Raw genomic sequence first — 20,250 nt, 5'->3', positions numbered from 1 at the left:
CGGTGTTGATAAAAGGGTTACCGAGATAACAAATGTTTTGGATACCTTTTGAATCCCAACATCAGAGTCAAATTTTCTTTTGTAAATACTTTTTGTATAGTTTTTTATTTTAGGGGGAGAAATTTCATGAAAAACCAAAACATCGGAAAAATTTAAACCAAAAACATCGAAAAAATTTGAAAAAGCCAAAAACGTTAAAAAATATTGCTCCTCAGAAAATGAGTTTTTTTGAAGCAAAAAGGGAAATGATAGTACATTGATCATCTGGTCCCAAATCCAGTAAAAAGTAGGCGTAAAAGGCTAAGTGCTTAAATGTATTGGTGCATTAGTAGGCCTTTAAAACAAACAAGTAAGGGAAAGTAAGTGATATAAACCTAAATACAGTCGAATCTAGTGGATTAACATCTTGAAGCTTAGTTAGTATCTGGTTTAAAGAAAATAAAAAGTTTAAAGATTGCTGTGTGTGCATGCTTTCATTTTTGAAGAATATTCAATTTATTTTTCTTTTCATTTTGCAAAGAAATTCAACTTATTTTTTTCTTTATTTTTATCCAAATCTTGGATCCTCTCCTACGGAATAAGATTATCCAACCTGAGGGTTAAGATTTGAGTATTCTGCTTTATTTTCTTGGTGTTTCGTACAAGCCTTGGATCTCCTTCGCGTATACTATAAGCACAAACGTGTGAAAGTCATGTATGGAACTGGGGGTTAAGGCCTGTACATATTTTATTTTTTTATTTTGTTAAAGTGGAACCTTATCTGCGTGTACTAATACCGATCTTAAGGGAAAATTTTAACGTTCTGAGTTGTTTTGTTTTGTTATTTTTGCATGAGTCACAGCTAATCAATTTTAAGCAAGTGAAAAAAAGTATACATGTGAAAGTTCACTGTATAAAGATATACAAATTATGTCTGATGGGTGGGGTCCACATAAGACTCGTGCTTAATTGAATCAAATTAAATGTATCACAGAAATTCCTGAATCATTTGTTTTGGAAGGTTTCGGTGGACAACAATACCAATGACTGACTTAACACCAGTCATAATAAACGCTAAAAATAAAACTGTAATGGAAGGGCAATTTGGTCAATATGATTCCCTGCTCAAACTCACAAAAATATGTAATTTCATTTCTTTATTTCATTTGTTATTTGTTTCTAAATTGAAAAATCCAAAAAGACTTTTTTTCTCTGATTTAGTTTTTCGACTCTTGATGTGCGGGTGAACTATTTCTCTGGGATGTTTTCATTGGACAACAAATCTTGTTATGTTTATCAAATCAAAATCAAAAAGATGAAAATGTTTATCTGTTTCGAGCAAGGTCATTAATTTGAACTTGGTAAACAGTAGATTTTCACAAATAAGCTTTTTAAGTTTTTGTTTTAATGTACAAGGACATTAATTTGTACTTGTGACATTGCATCAGTGAGAACAAGTCATGAAATCCAAATAGGTCATACTTATGCAACGTATAAGTATGATACTTATACGCGCATAAGTTATGCGCCGTATATGTAAAATGATTTACGCCGTATATGATTTCATATCCGTCGTGAATGATAAGATTCTTATCCGTTTGACAAAATGACAAATGTGTCATAAATACTGAGACAAGAATTGCAGGCTGTTCACGAGGTACACAGAAGTATACAGTGGAAAGATATTATTACTACTTTTGGTTATAAATTGGTACATTCGGAAATCATTAAAACATAACCTAAACATTTGTTTGAAGTTTTCATATCTACTTGTTGATACTAATCAGGTAATCTGATTTGAATATTGAGTATGTTGATGAATTGGTTTTGTATTTGGATGAACTTATCTGTAGTATCTTTTATATCCAAGGATTACTTACATATAACAATTTACTTTGGTGTTTGTAGGTTATAGAATGATGATGGATGAAGAAGATGAGAGTCTGTTGAAAATAATTGAGAGTTAAAGTCATTACTTTCAAATATCAAACTTTCATATGTCGTTACTTTCAAAAATCATGTTTTTCAAAATAATATATTGAATGAAATTATCATGGATCAGATACAAGTGATAATCTGATCATATCCTTCTTATATGGATACTAGTAACCCGAGTGCCTCCAAGATTACAATGTAGGAGTTCATGAAAAAGAGGTGCTGTCAAGACTACACCAGGTATCCATGAATAGTGTATGATGTGTTAATGAAGAGTTTTTGAAGAAAGACTGAAGATTGAAGATCGAAGACCTAGCAACATCTAGGGGGGAGTCTGTTAGTGCATAACGTCTATTGCTAGGGTCTTTGATGTATAAGATATGATTGTGTAGAACTGAAATGTCAAATGTATAGTTTATGTTTAGTAGTCAACGCGTAAGTCTTCAAGTCAACGCATATCATATGCGGCGTATATGATATGTTCCGTATATCATATACAGACTTGATGAGCTTGTTCATGTGTCCTATAATAGAGGACTTATGCGTTATTAGGTAGACTTTTGGTGAATGTTAGAGTAAGAGAGTAAAGAGAGAAAGTTGCTACAAAGTCATATCTTGTAATCTTTGAAGTTATCAATGAAGAATATGCTTAATGTTTACTTGTTTTGTTCACTCTCAATGGATTCCGCACTTTGAGATACAAGCTGTAACATCTAGAGATCCTAATTGTTGTATACATCAGCATGGCAGCCGTCCTACATGGAGCTCAAAAAGCTCATCTCAAACATGGCTCAACTTCAAGTCCAACAACACCATGATAATACCCAATTGTTGGCCTCCATCCGGAGTGAATTCCAAAACTGCATTCAACAATTAGTCACTCAAAAGCCACTAGCAACTCAAAGCTCTAGCACTTAAGAGGGTATAACCACCTCTAACCAAGAAACTACTAAGCTAAAATCCTTCATTTCCTCACAATTCCAAATATTTCAATCAAAAGTCACCACTGATATCACCATGCTTAGAAACTCACTCAACACTCTTGAAAATGAACTAAGAAAGCAAATGATGGATCAGAGAAATCAGCTAGCAGAAATCATAGGAATCCCCCCCCCCCCCATGCACCATGGTTTCCAAAGTAAGCTCAAGCTGCTACTGATGCCAAAAAAGGGGAGAATCTTCTTGATGTCTCAAGAAAATAAGTCAAAAAGAAACCTGCTGAATCAGCAAACAAAGCCATAGAAAAGGCTGTTAAATTAAAGGAGATGTTAAGGAAAGATAGAGAGAGGCCAAAGAAAAAGCTTTAGTCAGGCAAATGAGAGAGAAGCCTGATGAAACTACTTCCTCAAGGTCAAAAAGAATAAAATCAAATTCAAAGGGTGGAAAATCAAAATGAAGACCAGTAGTTACCCAAACTACTGACGAAATAAAGAAATACCAGTGGTTCACCAAACTGCTAATGATCAAGCAGTTGTACACCCAACAACTGATTCAAGACAAGTAGCTTCAAAAACTGCTGATGTTGCTGTTGCACAAACTAGTGGTGCTCCACAAGAACTGACAATAGTTTCAGAGACTGTTGATGCGATGCACCCATGGTAACACTAGAACCAACTACTATTCAAAAAGTAGTTGATACCTTGAAGTCAAAGCCCAGTCAATCAAAGGCTTCTGGCAGTAGTTTCAAAAGGAAAAACTGATTCTGTCTAAAGAAGAAGATTCACCACCATCTAATCCTACCAAAATATTTAAGCCAAAGAATGTTGATGACTTTATCTCTCATAGAGAACAATATGTAACAAAATCCTAGGCAGAACAGCCATGATAATGTCTGATGAAGAAGCAGGAAGAGTATATCAACAAGAGTTTCTAAAGACAAGATATCTTGAATAAGGTCGGATGAATCTTTTTGTGAAGCTTGGGAGAAATTCAAGGACCTGCTTCTTAGTTGTCCTCATCATGGCCTAGCGACATGGATGCTTGTAGAGAAATTCTATAATGGGGCGATGCAACGTCGATGGAAATCTGCTGAATAACAAGCTTCCTACCGAGTGCTTTGATCGGTTCAAGGAACTTGTCGCGAGCTATGAAGGGTGAGAGACCAGAGCAACAACTACTGCAGCCAAAGGATTGTATGAAGTGGATTCAAACACCTCACTCCAAGCTCAAGTTGACTCACTAAAGAAAATGGTGAATGATCTTATGGTGAAGAGTGTTGCAAAGTCTGAGATGTGTAGAAGCGGCCACAATACCATAGATTGTCTAGTAACCCTTAATGAAAATCAAGAGGCGGTTGACCTCGTCAAACAACGCCTTTCGATATCAAAACCCCGCTTTCGGCGAAAACATCGGCTGGAGAAATCAAAATAATATTCTTTGAGGCCAAACCGGTGGTTATCAGCAGCAGTAGCATAGAGAAAACCTATTCGCATAGAGCAGGTCAGGCCAGGGGAATGTCGAGCAAGGTGATAGTGATGAGAAGAAATCTTCGTTGGAAGAGATGATGGCGGAGATTCTGTGGCAAGATGAGCGTAGCCGAGCGACAAATGACAGAGCATGATGCGTTGTTGAAAAAACAAACAGCGACTTTAGGTAACCTTGAGAGACACATTGGAGAGATCGCATTCAGTTGTCAGAGAGAGCGCCAGGTAATCTGCCGAGCAACACATAAACAGATCCACGAGGATTCGCCAAAGCTGTAATGACTAGGAGTGGTGCAAAGACACGTGACGAGCCCTGTGATTCAGGAAGTGACTACAGAAGGAGTCGTCGAGGAGCATGCACTTGACAAAGAGGAGCAGGTAGACGAGGAGATTCAGATGGAGTACAACACAGGCCGAGAAACAATCTAAACCACCACTAAGAGTTTATAAACCTAAACTGCCATTTCTCGAGAGACTTCAGATGGAGAAAGATGAGGAGCAGGACTCAACATTCTTAGAACTTCTTAAGCAGCTTCATCTAAACGTTCCGTTCCTTGAGGCACTGACTCAAATGCCAAAATATGCCAAGTTCCTTAAGGATATTCTCAAGAAATTGCTTGAAAATACGGCCAATCCTGGGAGTTTCACGATACCTTGCATCTTAGGCGATGATACGGTTAGTCATGCGTTGGCCGACCTTGGGGCTACTATCAATCTTATACCATAAGCTGGGTCTGGGCGAACAAAGGCCAACTAGGATGAGCATTCAGCTTCTAGATCATTCCGTAAAATACTACGTGGGGTTGTCGAAAATATGCTAATTCTCTTTGGTAAGCTCTTTTTCCCAATGGACTTCGTTATTCTTGATATGAACGAGGATGATAGCATTCGGCTCATTCTAGGAAGACCATTTTTTGCCACTGCACAAACTTTGATCGACGTCCGCGATGGTAAACTAATTCTCTGAGTCGGGGATGAGAATGTCATGTTTGACGTTCGACGGTTACTTAAGCATCCCAAATTGGCTGATGACTCTCTATACTTCATTGATACGATCATGACTCATGGGGGGAGTTTTTCAGTGACATCTGCGTAAGGTCCGCCTCAGACACAGAGATTCTAGATAGGAAGATTCCAGAGGTGGAGACAATCACCATGACTGAACATCCCTCTAATGCTGACGCCGAGTCGACCTCCCTTGATTCTGACATATCAACTAAGATCGTGCAAGTTGATCCGAAGGACTGACCTTCTGTTGAGAGTCCTCCTTCTTCCTTAGAACTTAAAGGTCTACCCACTCATTTGGAGTGCGCATTTCTGGATGAAGAGAAGAAGTTTCCAGTGATTATTGCTTCTACACTGACAGAGGGCGAGAAGATAAAGTTGTTGAAGGTGCCCAGGGCACACAAGGAGGTCATTGCTTGGAAGATTATCGACATCAAAGGTATAAACCCCTCATTCTGCACTCATAAAATCCTCATGGATGATTTCAAAACCGTTGTTTAGCCTTAGAGAAAGCTAAATCAAATATGCAAGAGGTGGTGAAGAAAGATTATTAAACTCCATAATGTAGGGATCATCTTTCCCATTTCTGATAGCGCTTGGGTTAGTCCAGTTCAAGTGGTTCCTAAAAAAGGTGGCATGACTGTCATAACCAATGAGAGGAACGAGCGCATTCCCACTCGAACTGTGATTGGTTGGAGAGTCTGCATCGACTATCGCAGACTAAATGATGCCACTAGGAAAGACCGTTTTCCTTTACCCTTCATTGACCAGATGCTGGAGCGTTTGGCAGGTCAGCAGTACTACTGGTTCCTTGATGGTTTCTTTGGGTATTTTCATATCCCGGTCGCTCCCGATGATCAGGAGAAGATCACATTCACTTGTCCTTAGGGCACGCTAACCTATAAACGTATGCCCTTTGGACTTTGCAATGCTCCAGCCACATTTTAGAGATGCATGGTGGCTATCTTTCATGACATGACTGAGCACTCCATGGAGATTTTCATGGATGACTTTTCGGTATTTGGGAGTTCCTTTGATCATTGTCTCTCCAATCTTGAAAGGATGATGTCTCTTTGCATTGAAACCAACCTAGTCCGTAACTAGGAGAAGTGTCATTTCATGGTGCGCGAGGGAATTGTCTTGGGGCATCGAATCTCTAGTGCGGGAATTGAGGTAGATCGAGCCAAAATCGAAACAATCTCTAAACTCCCCCACATACTTCTGGGAGATCTAATCAAAGCTTTTTGGGTCACGTCGGATTCTACCGCCGTCTCATTAAAGATTTCTCCAAAATCGCGAGACCCATGACCAAGCTTCTTGAGAAAGATGCTCCATTTGTTTTTTCTGAGCAGTGTATCTAGGCATTTGATCTTTTAAAGACAAACTCGTTAATGCCCCGATCATGGTTGCTCCCGGCTGGACGTTACTATTCGAGTTAATGTGTGACGTGAGCGATTATGCAGTTGGTGCTGTTCTTGGACAGCAGAAGGAGAGACACTTCCATCTGATCAACTATACGAGCCGGACCTTAAACGATGCTCAGGAGAACTACACCACCACTAAGAATGAGCTATTAGCCGCCGTGTTCGCATTTGATAAGTTTAGGTCATATCTTTTTCTATCCAAGACCATTGTTTACACTGATCATGCTGCTATTCGATATCTCTTTAGCAAGTAGGATGCTAAGCCTGATCTTATCCATTGGATTCTGTTGCTACAAGAGTTTAATATAGAGATCTGTGATAAAAAGGGGCCGAGAATGTGGCGGCCGATCATTGTCATGCCTGGAGAGAGCCGAAGTTGCAGATGAATGTGTTGAGCTCGATGATAGTTTTCCTACTGACTGCTTGATGTTCATTAAGGCACAGGATGCCGGTTACCCTTAGTTCGCCAACATTGTGAAATTTCTTGTCGACTTGTCCGTCCTGGAAAAGATGTCTCACCAGCAAAAGAAGAAGTTCTTTGCTGACGTTAAGTTCTACATCTGGGATGATCCGTATTTGTTTCGTATCGGTGCCGATGAGCTTGTTAGGAGATGTGTGGATGCTAAAGAGGGATGGCAGATTTTAAGCCATTGTCATGACGGACCGGCAAGAGGGCATCACGGTGCGAGCCTCACCACAAAGAAGGTATTTGACGCTGGATTTTATATACACTCATTAGAGTTTGTGATCGTTGTCAGCGTATCGGTAATATCTCATCCCCGAATGAGATGCGCCAAAATTTTATTCAGGTTTGCGAGGTCTTTGATATTTTGGGTATTGATTTCATGGGCCCATTCCCGTCATCTCGTGGGAACAAGTACATACTCATGGCTGTTCACGAATGATGCCAGGGTTGTAATGTGATTTATTAAGGTTCTTTTCTCTCGGTTTGGTGTCCCGAAATCCTTGATCAGTGAAAGAGGTATTCATTTCTGCAATGTGCAGATGGAGAAGGCGTTGCAACTCTATGGGGTCACCCATCGGCTTGCGACTTCCTACCACCCACAGACTAATGTGCATGTGGAAGTGAGTAACCAGGGCGTTAAACACATTCTTGAGAAGACGGTTGGGCTAGGCCGAAAGGATTGGTCCAACAAGCTAGATGACGCTCTATGGGCTTACCATCCAGCGTATAAAACTCTGACTGGTTCTACACTGTTTCGGATGATTTATAGGAAATCCAGTCATCTTCCTGTCGAGTTAGAGCATCGTGCTTCGTGGGCACTTCCGACAATTAACCTCGACCATACGACCGAAGGGGATCATCGTTTTCATCAGTTACATGAGTTGGAAGAGCTTCTTGATCATGCATACGCGCATTCGTATAAATACAAACAGAGGACTAAGGAGTTGCATGACCGAAAGCTTCAAGGTGACAAAAAAATCAAGTCTGGGGACATCGTACTTCTTTGTAACTCCTGGTTAAAATTTTTACCGAGAAAGCTTAGGTCCTGATGGGTTGGATCATTCGTGGTCAAGGACGTATTCCTGTATGGTACGGTGGAGATAGAAGATTCTACTGGAAGTTTCAAGGTAAATGATCATCATCTTAAGCATTATATATGTGAGAAATCGATGGAAGCCGAAGATGCGGAGATGTACCTCGACTCAGTGCTCTCGGGGGGCAGCTAGAGTTAGAGTTTTGTAGTTATTTCGTTTATTTTATTTCCTGTTAAGGATTTCTCTCTATTAGCGACCGTTCGTACTCAATCTTCATTCGAGTCGGTCGATTTTAGGGGTATTCTATAAATTAAAAAAATAAAATAAAAATCATAAAATGAAAAAAATACAAAAATATGTTTATTCTTATATTTTCTTTTTGTTTGGTACGTTGCTATATGCGAGCAAGTGTGGTTTAGTACAGATGGTATTTATTTGTATGATAGCTCTAATGACGTTATGGAACTTGCTCCCAAGGATTACAAGATTAGAAGACACAGCTATTTTTCAGGGGAGTATTAGTTCTTTTCATTCGTATTTTTAATTTCTAGAATAGTTTTACTTTTATTTCTTTTTCTTGTTCTCATCGAGGACGATGTTTTCTTTCAAGTGTGGGGGTGGGAGTTTATTTTACTTAGTTGTAGGAAAAAAATTAAAAATATAAAAAGTAAAAATAAAAAAGAAGTTTTGAAATTCTTTATTAAACAGGAAATAATATTATTACTGAGTGATTTGACAACTTCTTGGTGTTTTATAGATATATATATATATATATATATATATATATATATATATATATATATAATCAAAGCAGTGTTGATAGGCCCACACGTAAGGTACTGTAACTGAACGGTTTAGACTCAGTATTCGGTGTGTCGGTATGCTCAGCTTTTGAAAATGAAAGGGCGGTTTGGCTGTTAAATTAATTGAACCTTTTAAAATTGCCTGACTTTAGTGGGATACATCTTAGGGTTCTGCTTGTTTAACTAAGCCCGTAACAGGACTGGGGTGAAAGGTCGGGTCATACTCAAGCCTCATGTCACATGGTCACAAAATATATAAAAACCTAATTTTCGTATACATACTTATATACGTAATCTTATTATACGTATATATTCCTGCGAAGCTCCGTAGTCTGTTGTGAGGTGGCGCAGACTTGAATGTTGATGCTTACAAAAGACAGAATTGCTCGGCCCTTTGTTGCATGGTGGCGCCGACCCTAGCCCGGATGCAGTCTGTAATATTGTCCAACAAGTTGGAATTTAAAAAAAATGAAGTCTTGTCAATAGTCAAAATTTAAAAAAAAAAGGTGTGCGAAAAAAAAAGTCAAATAAAACCACCATGAAGGAAACTATTGTTGGTCAATCTTGATATTTGAGTAAATGTGTGAATTTGAAATAGAGGAATCGCCACTACGAGGGGACTCAAGGACCAAATTTGAGTTCGTAGGTTGTATATGTCAAAAATATTTTGATCATGTGGCAATAGGTTTAAGTCAAGTTGGAGTGGCTCAGTTTGGTAAAAACATAATGAATCATGGTGTGTGCCAACAAGGCTTCTAAGTGTGGGTTCCACTTAGTCATACAAACTAATATAGTTTTCATACCTTATCTGTCTCGGTAAGTATTAGGGGCATGGGTTTAAGTGCATCGCAATACCGACAATCGGCCTGATCTGGCTTACTAATGAAAGCTGATAAGCGGACAAAAATTTCTGGGTTCATAGTTATTTGTTCTGCTACTTTTAAAATAATAATAAAAATAATTCATAATCCGAGAGTTGTTTTTACTTGGTTATGATCCTGTGTAGATTTAGTTTTCATGGACGAAAAATGTTTTAAGTGTGGGGACATTTAATGTGGTCTTAAATATTTATATTTTCATATAAATATTTTCTACACTTTTGAGTAGCTTTGGGGTTGTTTTTAATAAATTTTAGTCATTCATATTTTATATTTAAAGTTTAAGGGTTTCAAGTGATGGCGGGCTAAATGAAGTATTTTATTTCACTTTGCTTGATAAATTTAAAACATTAAGAGTTCAAGTGGAGAATAAAATTAATACTGGTTAATTGTCATTAATGATGGTTTTGAAATTGTATACGTATAAAAAGAGAAAAATAACAACATGACATTGAAATTAACTTTTAATGTAATTAATAATGATTTAATATATTTGTTTGGTTTCTTTGAGATATGCACATTAAAGGAAATACTAAATCGAAGTGAGAATAAATTGTGAGCAGGCCATAATTTGATTAGCCATTAAATCACAAGCCCATGAACAAAATCTTTACAGTCCACTAGGAATATTGTTCATTCAAGAAGTAAAAATATAATAATAATAATAATAATAATAATAATAATAATAATAATAATATGCGAAATCGGTTGGGGATTTCTAAAAAAAGAAGTAATTAATGAATGGGCTATTAAAAGGATACGAGATTTATTATTATGTGGTGCCTACAATTCTGAAAGAAAAAAACCCTAAGGCCGCAAGGAGGACAGCCGCAAGAGATCAAGCACAAGGAAGTTTTTTTTCTTTTGAGGGTTGTTTGAAAGAGTTCGACAAGAAGAGAAGAGTTCAAGCTTTAGGTTGCAACATTATTTAGTTTGTCTTTCATGTTCTTTGACATTAATTTAAGCTTTACACTTTAAATGATGAACTCTATTAATAAGACTTTTATTCTTGTTTTTATGACTATGATTGGCTAAACTTGTTAGAACCACCAAGGTTACGGTTGAATTATGATTGTTTGACGAGTTTTTGGTTTATTTAATGAACATGTGTTGAGTTTTTTTAATATAAAGTTCTGACTTTTATTATTTAGTTCCGTGATATGCTACTTTGTATGATAATATTTTGGTCTTATATTAAACCCCGTGTGATCTCATCTTGCATGAATTAGTTTTGTGTCCGTTTTGGGTTGCATGTTTTACCGTTTACTAAGTGTTTTCGGTTGTTTTGTGGTCTAGCTAAACATAGGGTTTATTTGATTAAGTTTGTCTAACCCGATAGTCCACCTCTTTCTAGTCTACCTTGAATAATTAGAGTCGATTTGTCCTTTTGCTTAGTCAGTTTAGGTTGACCGTTGCGAGACATTGATCGGCTTGTCTTTATTGGGCTAGGTTGAATTGTAAGTCGAGTAGTAAATGATTTAAATTTAATTATCCCTTTTTCCCTAGATATGTTATGAGTACGGGTCTTTGAGGAAATGGTGACATTGAGACCTACCCGGAGGTTTGTCATTAGGATACGTTAAACTCTCACCGATACTTGTTAAGTATTTTCTAAAATTGCTTAGAGGTTCATTAGTGAGACCTACCCGGAGATCTAGTTGCCCTTCGTCCCTTAGTTTACCTATTTTTAGAACCCGGTTATACATGTTCGATAAATATCCAAGGCTCGTTGATCATCATTAGGATACCTAACCCAGGTGGTTCCTCTTCATCATATTCAAGAGCTCCGTTAGTTCGTTAAGTTTTTTCGTTAGTTTTGTTAAGTTAAGTAAGTTAGTTAAATCACCTTTTAGCTCATCAATAGTTTATCACTGTTATATAATGAAGAAGAAGTCTCTTCTTCATTAACACTTTTCACATCACAATACTCACCTTATCAGTGTACTCTTGTGCTAGAAAATCAGAGTGAATGATAAGCTAAAGTTGAGGGGGAGCAATATATTGTAATCATTCGATTATAGTTAATATATAATTGTTCTTTCATATGAAACCTGTTAATTAGCTCAAATGAATTCCGTTGCATAACTTGTTTATTTCATATACTAATTGAATGATAGTTCAAATACGATTTTAATTAAAGTGATACTAATTCATACAAAGAATTAGATCAGCTGCGTACTGTTTCATTGATTGTGAATTGTGTTCATTAGTTTAGATTAAGACCTAGAACCTAACAGTACTAATACATGACATGTGCTATTAAAATGTTAATTTAAGTCATTAAATATTTTTAAGTAATTTAAAAAAAATAGATAAAATGATTAATTGGCCCTTATGTGCAAAGCGTACGACCTGACTTAACTTGATGAACTAACTTAGTTAAGGCCAAAGGACAAACAATGTTGGATTTAGAAATGTAAATGACAACATATAAATTTTGAAGATAAAGACAAACAACGAAATTTTCTACAAACATAAAGAACAATATTTGTAATTTTGTAGAACTTAAACGCACTCATTAAATATAGAAGAGTTCTCTCACAACAACTATCACACGAGCATTAGAAAGCTAGCTTATGAAATGCTCCATGGAGACGTTATAGGACTCCTTTTTTTCGGGGGCGAAATAGGGTAGAAGAATTGGGGATCTAGAAGTTTTTAGAACATGCCAAAAAAGTTTGATAAGGTCAAAGATTGTATGAAAGCTTCTCAACATAGACAAAAGTATTGCGCCGACAAGTGACATAGGCTAATTGAGTTTAATGTGGGTGATAAAGTTATGCTGAAGATGTCACCAAGGAAAGGAATCATTAGGTTTAGCAAATGAGGTAAGTTAAGTTTTAAAGTTTATTAGAGCATTTAATATATTGACACCAGTAGGATATGTGGCTTAACGACTAGTAGACCTACCTGATGAGTTAAAGTGGGACTCAACCTACCTTTCGTGTATCACATCTTTGGGAATGTCTTGCTAACGATGCGTCCTTTAAACTTTTGTAGGACATTGAAGTGGATAAAAATTTGAATTATGCCAAAGAATCCATGGCTATCATCTACTGAAAAGAGAAACAGTTACGTTGGAAAGTCATTGGTTAAGTTAATCTCTTATGGAAGCATAAGAAGGTCTCACAAACTGCATTAGAAGAGGAAATGAAAAGGTGTTATATGTTTTTATTTGATCTATAGTAGGTTTCAAGGATGAAATCACTTGTAAGGAGTGTAGACTTTTAAAATCCCAAATTTTTAAGAAAATAAACTTGTTTAATGTTATGGATTATTTTTAAGTCAGCGGTGCTATTATGAAAATAAGGGAAAACTGATAGAATCCAAAGGATCTAGTCATCACTCTAATTCGCAATTCCTTCTTCGCCATGTTATATATATATATATATATATATATATATATATATATATATATATATATATATATATATATATATATATAGTGCGTGTGTATTTGTGTGCGTATGCTTGTAGAGAGAGAAACCGAGCACACTTCAAGATCTCATCTTTCATGTTACAACTCATTGGCAATCAGATTAAAACTCTATTTGGGGAGTATTCACTAGTGGAAACTTGTTGAATCAAGCTCAAACATCACAGATCTGCATCACAAAATTCAGTTTTAGTAAGTTTTTGCATTAAAGATGGAGTACTTGTGACTGGATTTGCGGATTTGTGATCAGATTTGTAGGGGACTTTAAAGGTTTGTTAATAAAGAATCATGATTCATTTCAAGGATAGAATGCTCAAGGAAGCCAATTGAATCATATATAGAGTTGTATCGCTGCTGGTAAGTTCCCATGTGCTTCTAAGTTATCGCCTTATAGTGATCGCGACTTTTGGTTATCTCTTGGGGTATTTCTCGCCTTGTTTGTTCTTGTTCCTAGTTATCGCCTAGGTAGCAATTGCTTAAAATAGTTTTTGGTTAAAAACATATGGCATAGAACGTAGTTATTGCCTACGATAGTTCTCGCAAAAAGAAGTTGGCTCCTAGTGTAAGTTACCCCAAATTTCGTAAACGATAACTTGATCATGGGATAAATTGGTTACACGACAACTCAGTAAGTGAGGACTATGCTTGGCGATTACTATAGCAAGAGAAAACTTGACCAAGTTATAACTCACTTAATAGGACAATTTGGAATATACGATAACTTAGGTTAGCAAGACCTAAGGAGGAGCGATAACCCTTAAGGGAACGATTAGTTGAAGTTATCCAATAGTTTGAAGCTGATAGTTTACGTATGAACCTTGCACATTTATTCAAGTGTTAAGTCCGAAAGTAACCACTCTATTATTAAGAAGTTTATTTACAAGGTGAGTTGCAGATCACCTTTTTACCGCACGTTTTGAGGAGGTGTGCATTCATAATACAATCAAATAAAATGAATAATAGTTTTGGCTTTTAGCCGTGTATGATAATGAATAAGTAAGCCTGTTATGAACGGTAAATGTTTCGAATTATTTCAGTTAAGATAAATATTCTTTTATGTATATTGTGACGCCCAGAATTTTTAGGTTAACTCTGTTATCTTTGGTAACTCCGTTAGGAAACGCATATGCATGTCACGTGATGTTGCGTGATCACATACATGAGTCTATTCATGAACGTTGGTGGTCTTATAAAAATAACATGTTACAAATAATGATAATAACAAAACACATTTTTATGTGTTAGGTGTTGTGCATTCGTATGTGAACCTTACTTGCTATACGTGCTACATGTTGTAATATCTTCTGTAACATGGTGCGTGCCCATGCCTAGGAAATGCATATAATACAATGTGTTACATGTCACACTTATATTCTTAAAAAGGTTTGTGTAAGTTTATTAAAGATTAATTAAAAATAATGCATTTAGTATACCATTTATGCAATACAATTATGACTTGTTTATTCTCAAATTATGGCTAATCAGGTGATAAAATTTTGTCTTGCACCTCTCCTTTTCCTATCTCTTTTGATCATAACCCACACTACATAAATTTTGTTGGTTTTTGGATCAAGAACACTTGGTTAGAAGATTATTTGATTTCTTTCTCTACATATAATCAAGTACGTGATTATTATATGATGAATTGATTTATGTTTTTATAATTTTGGGTTATGGTAACCTAGTATGAAAATAATTGGTAAACTAATCACACTAAAATATAAAGATTGATCATGCTGATTTTGAGTTTTTTATTAGTTTTAAGTTTGTACAAAGACCCTAAACTATAAAGATTGATCGCTGGTAATTTTTGTATTAGTTTTGAATAGTTTCTATGATTTATCATATTAGCATGTCTAGGCTATTTCGGGAACTTGCATTCTAGTCTAGATTCCCGACCACATATTTTGAGTTTGACAAAGCCAATAGGGTTGGTTCCATTTCTGAAAGATGATAAATTGAATTAATATTCTAACCCAATTGGCCTTGCATGATTTGGTTGAGTATAGAATTTTAACCAAATTAAAACTTTATGGTGCGCACTGAAATAGCTGCACATATATTGCTGTATTTTATGAATTTTCATGATTTATGCGTGTATTGGAAAAATACAAATAAAAAGTAGTCTGGTGAACCTAAGTATTTTAGTTCAATGCGGTAAAAATTTCAGAATTTAACTCAGTGGTTTGATGGGTTATACAGATACGTTTCAAAAAGTTAAAATTTTCCATGTAAATTCAGAATTGGTTTGTATGTGATTTGATAAGATGTGTGGTTATTTTTTCATTACTTGACTAGATTGATGATTGGAACATGTTTTGACACTTAGGAGTTATTATGACTAAATGGTTAATCTTGTTTGGAATATGTCACACACTTCGCGGCAAAACTCTGTCTATCAAAAATTGAGGGTGTGACATTTATCTTAACGGTTATATAATAAGTATGTATGATGCATAATGTAAACAAAAGAAGGCCTGCAATCCTGATACGTGTTTACATTGTTGTATGCTAAATGGAAGGAATAATGCAAACATAGGACATGCTTTTGGCCCTAATATGTGTGTATATTATGTAACTGGTGTTGGTTCTAGGATATGAGGATGATATTATCAATTAAACGATCCTTAAAGTTTGCATCGGATCAAACATTGTGAAGATAAACATCTAAAGAATCCATGAATTTTGATGAACATTCGCAGGAATTCACTAGTTTTGCAAAGCTTTCCTGCGAAACTATGAATGTTCTAATTAGAAAAAGTATCAAGAAAGCATGTGAATCTTCATGATGGAGTATGTGAATCATTCACAATCCATTATGCAAACTTGGCGATTGTATATGCTAATCTCCATGGATTTCTATGAAAGTATGTTCGGTCACCAGTGACAAATCGTTGAATCGAACCGACTCAAGGATCTACAAATTAGGAACTATGCCTCATTTTTAATGTCGGTCTATTTTGTATGTAAGATACCACCCCAGAGACTAACAAATAAGGACTAGTTCTCTATTTATAAATCATTGAGTTGCTTCGGTTCAACGAGCCATCAATCATGACTGAACACGTGTACTATAGCATAAATCCATGGAGATTCGCATATGCATTAGTCAAGTTTTGTATAATAGAATGTGACAAATTTGCATGCTCCATCATGAAGATTCACATGCTTTCTTGATACTTTCCCTAATTAAAACATTCGTAATTTCACAGGGAAACTATGTGAAACTAGTGAAGTCCTAGGAATGTTCATGAAATTCATGATTCTTCAAATGTTTATCTTCGCAATCTTCAATCCACTGAAAACTATAAGGATCGACTAATTGACAATATAATCCTAAAATACTAGAACTAACAGTTTTCCCCATATGATGATATTATCAATTCATCACAGTCTTCAATGACAGCCCGCTGATCATCTTCCTAAGTAAGCTTTTGAAATTCTATAGTAAGCCATAACAGATCATGTAGAGCATAATTCCAATGTAATCTTTAAAGTATTCATTTGTTACTGTCGCCCTTAGATGTAGCCCCTCCTGTGTTTGATGGGTCAACACCCCGTATCTCTCAGTTGAGGATAATATGCCATAGCAATGAATAAGGCGTCAACTTCTAGTGAGAGACTTTAACTTCAGCAACAAAACATCATGCTCTTCACACTTTCATGTATCAGCCTAGCTGGATAATGCATAGTGGTTGAAGAATACAAGGTATCTTCAAACAAAGCCTAAGGTTCACAATCCACAAATAGTTGTTTGTTTATGATGACACACTTAGCCTTTCCGCTATCGTCAACTATCACGTTAGTGATGTCAATGCCACCGACAATCTTCAACTCGATTCTCATTCCCTGTAAGCCCCTTTTTTGACGACATAAGATGAAAATTTGAACCAAATTAAATAGAGTGAGTGATGTCATCAATTTGAAAACTTGATCTTCAGTTATTCGAGGATTATGATAGCAAAGCTGGAACTATACATCACTTATCTGCACACATCCCCATAGAAGAAGACATAAGATTTCCAAAATCACTATTGATAAGTTCATTTGAAACATTGTAGTCCCTGGTCTTCACAATGTTTCTTAAAACCCTCCTTTTAATATTTCCCCAACATACCCCCTTTTAGGAAATATATGGGTACCTTCACAAGCAGGTACGCAAAAGAAGATTTGCACTTTCATACCCTCCCGTTTCGCAGCATAAATGAAGTTTTGCAACAAGCAAAAGCTCCCAAAGGAAAATATATGGTTTCACAAGATGCCATAAACATTCGTATATCGAAACCTTCGCTATTGTATGCGAAAGTTGAACTTTCGTTTGAGTTTTGAAAACTGCGAGAACAAGGTAGGTCGGCAGAATGATGAACCAGATTTCATAGGATGAAGATGAAGATTCGCAAGACGAAGATTCCCCAAGTTTGCAAGAACTGGAAGTGTCATAGGAGGAACTACTCATGAGAAAAAATTCCCAAAACAGCGAAAAGTATCCCTAAAATCTCTAGATATGTACTCCTTTAACGTCTCTGATGAGTTTTTGATGAAGATACGACCGAAAACAACCTAAATTAGAGCACTATGGATCTTATACCAAACTATAGGTTCCTATATCTAGGTTTATGACTTGTTTTTGTTGGCAAACGACAGAGATGACTCGGGGTGAGCCAAATGATCAAACACAGATATAAATGATAAACATAAATGATACAAAGCGATGATTCAGTAAACGAGTTCCATTAATCAAGCCATTAAGTCACTTTCTCTCACCCAGGGTGAGCTTGACCAGTGGTGGTGGCTTAGATACATAATTGACTGACCTTAACAAAAAGGCATAGTTCCTTATATATAGGCCCTTGAGGCGGTTCGATTCTCCTAGGCGCCACTCTTGACTGAGCATGTGTACTTTCGCTGAGATCCATGGAGGTTCGTACATGTTATCATCAGCAATCGCATAGAGTAACTTGACCAAATTCGCATACTCCATCATGAAGATTCGCAGACTTTATTGATAATTTTGCTAATTAGAACATTCATAGTTTCGCAGGGAAGTTCTTAGAAACTAACTAGTTCTTGCGATACTTCATGAAACTTCATGGATTTTTCAAATCTTTACCTTCGAAATCTTCAATCCGCTGCAAACTCTATGGATCAGTTAATTGAAAATATCAATCGCAAACCTCAAATCTCATAACCAACAATTGGTCTTACAAGACACTTGGAATGATGGTGTTGATAATCATAGCCCGATGGGTCTGTATGGTCATACAGGAGATGTGAATGTATGAAGTGAAAGTAGGAAAGACCAGCGGACCGGATAAGTGTTAACTTTTCTAGGGTAAACATAGGAAAGGCCTTCAGCCTAGATTTGTGCTTACCTTACCTGCATATGTATGATACGTGAATAATGAATAAGTATTACTTATACCATGTTATTACAACATCATGGTGACGAAAATAGTTATGAGATAACTTGATATGATATGATATAATGTTTTTAAGTTGTGTTGGCTGTGACCTTAAATCTAAAACACACTTAGTGAAGCTGACTTTTATTATCCACATCAAATTTAGTGCAGGTATGTTATGTTAGCTAGGAGTGCATTGACGTGCTATCCAAGTTAGAGACTGACATCCATTTAGAATTTTTTTGTTGGGATTATGTTTTTTTTATTAATGACATTGTGCTATGTAAGAATGTATTAAGACTCGTTTATGTTTCCACTACCTATATTAATGAAATTATTTGGTTTGTGAACAATGCCTTGTGAGTAAATCCAACGAATAAACTATTCGAGTTTGGGGCATTATAATCACAATCTCATGATAAAGACAAATAATAATAATAATAACCACCCATTAATATAGTTCTATTACCCTTCTGGCTAAAAATTATAAAATGCCACATGAAAGTCTAGTATGGCTTCATAGACTTTTTACACTTATTAATGTAATAAATGTAATTTAATGCAATATATGTAATTCAATGTAACATATGTAATTTGACGTATGTTTTGCTACACTATTATATAATTTAATGTAATGCAGTTATTATAATTATGAGCATTTTGTTAGCCTTTATAATCAATAACAAGACTTCTTTTCAGATGTACAAATATAATACGCTACCCTCCTCTTTATTGTATTCTAATCTGTTAAAACATGACTCAAACTCCGTTAAAGATGCTATTGTTCTCGTTATTGCTTTCAAACTATGGTACTCTTCGTATATATTTTCTTTTCAAATTTTAACATGTTTTGACATAAATGCTAACGAATCATATGTTGCAGCTTTGGAAATATCATTAGGTCTCACTGATCAAGCCTTGCTAGCGACAAATCAAGCACTATCTACCAAAATTGACGACAATAAGATCGATTGTGCACCTGTCCCTAGATGTAGGGTCGATAGTATATGCTCCAACTGGTGTAAATGTACGGGCCAAGGTACAGTAGGGAAGTGTGTTCGTAATCATTGTGAATGTGATAATTAAGTTTTGTTGATCATAAATAAAATCTTAAAATTTCGATAATGGCTATATGAATAGAATCAATTAGGAGCTTATATGTGCTTTGATATTTTTTTAAAATCAACTAGAACAATTCTTATTAGTTTCATTTGTTTCAATGTTACCCATCTGACATGTTAAAAGTTAAGTAACATAACTATATCAACTTATTCCAAATTAAACAATTCGAAATTGCCACATTTTAAACTACGATAAGAAGAAAATGAAAGATTGGGCAATAAGTAGTATCAACAAACATAGGGTATGCGCAGAGTGAGGTGAGTACAAACATTTTCCTTGTCCTAATAAATCGAAAGCATGGCTCTAACGCTACTAGTTTTATGTGTGCATCTAATAAATAAAT

At 35.9% G+C, this 20,250-nt stretch overlaps 2 pseudogenes; both read right to left on the bottom strand.

Moving 5' to 3' along the window:
* Positions 1-20,250, bottom strand: part of LOC143599141 (uncharacterized) — a 75,000-nt pseudogene that overhangs the window by 25,786 nt on the left and 28,964 nt on the right.
* Positions 3,753-3,880, bottom strand: LOC143599143 (small nucleolar RNA R71; annotated as a pseudogene).

This window comes from Bidens hawaiensis, unplaced genomic scaffold (genome assembly GCF_021521415.1).
Source record: "Bidens hawaiensis isolate Kalapana, Puna unplaced genomic scaffold, B.hawaiensis_p1.1 tig00051558_1, whole genome shotgun sequence".
NCBI lineage: Eukaryota > Viridiplantae > Streptophyta > Magnoliopsida > Asterales > Asteraceae > Bidens > Bidens hawaiensis.
Note: the sequence above shows the minus strand (reverse complement) of the source record. Positions and strands in the feature narration are given on the sequence as shown.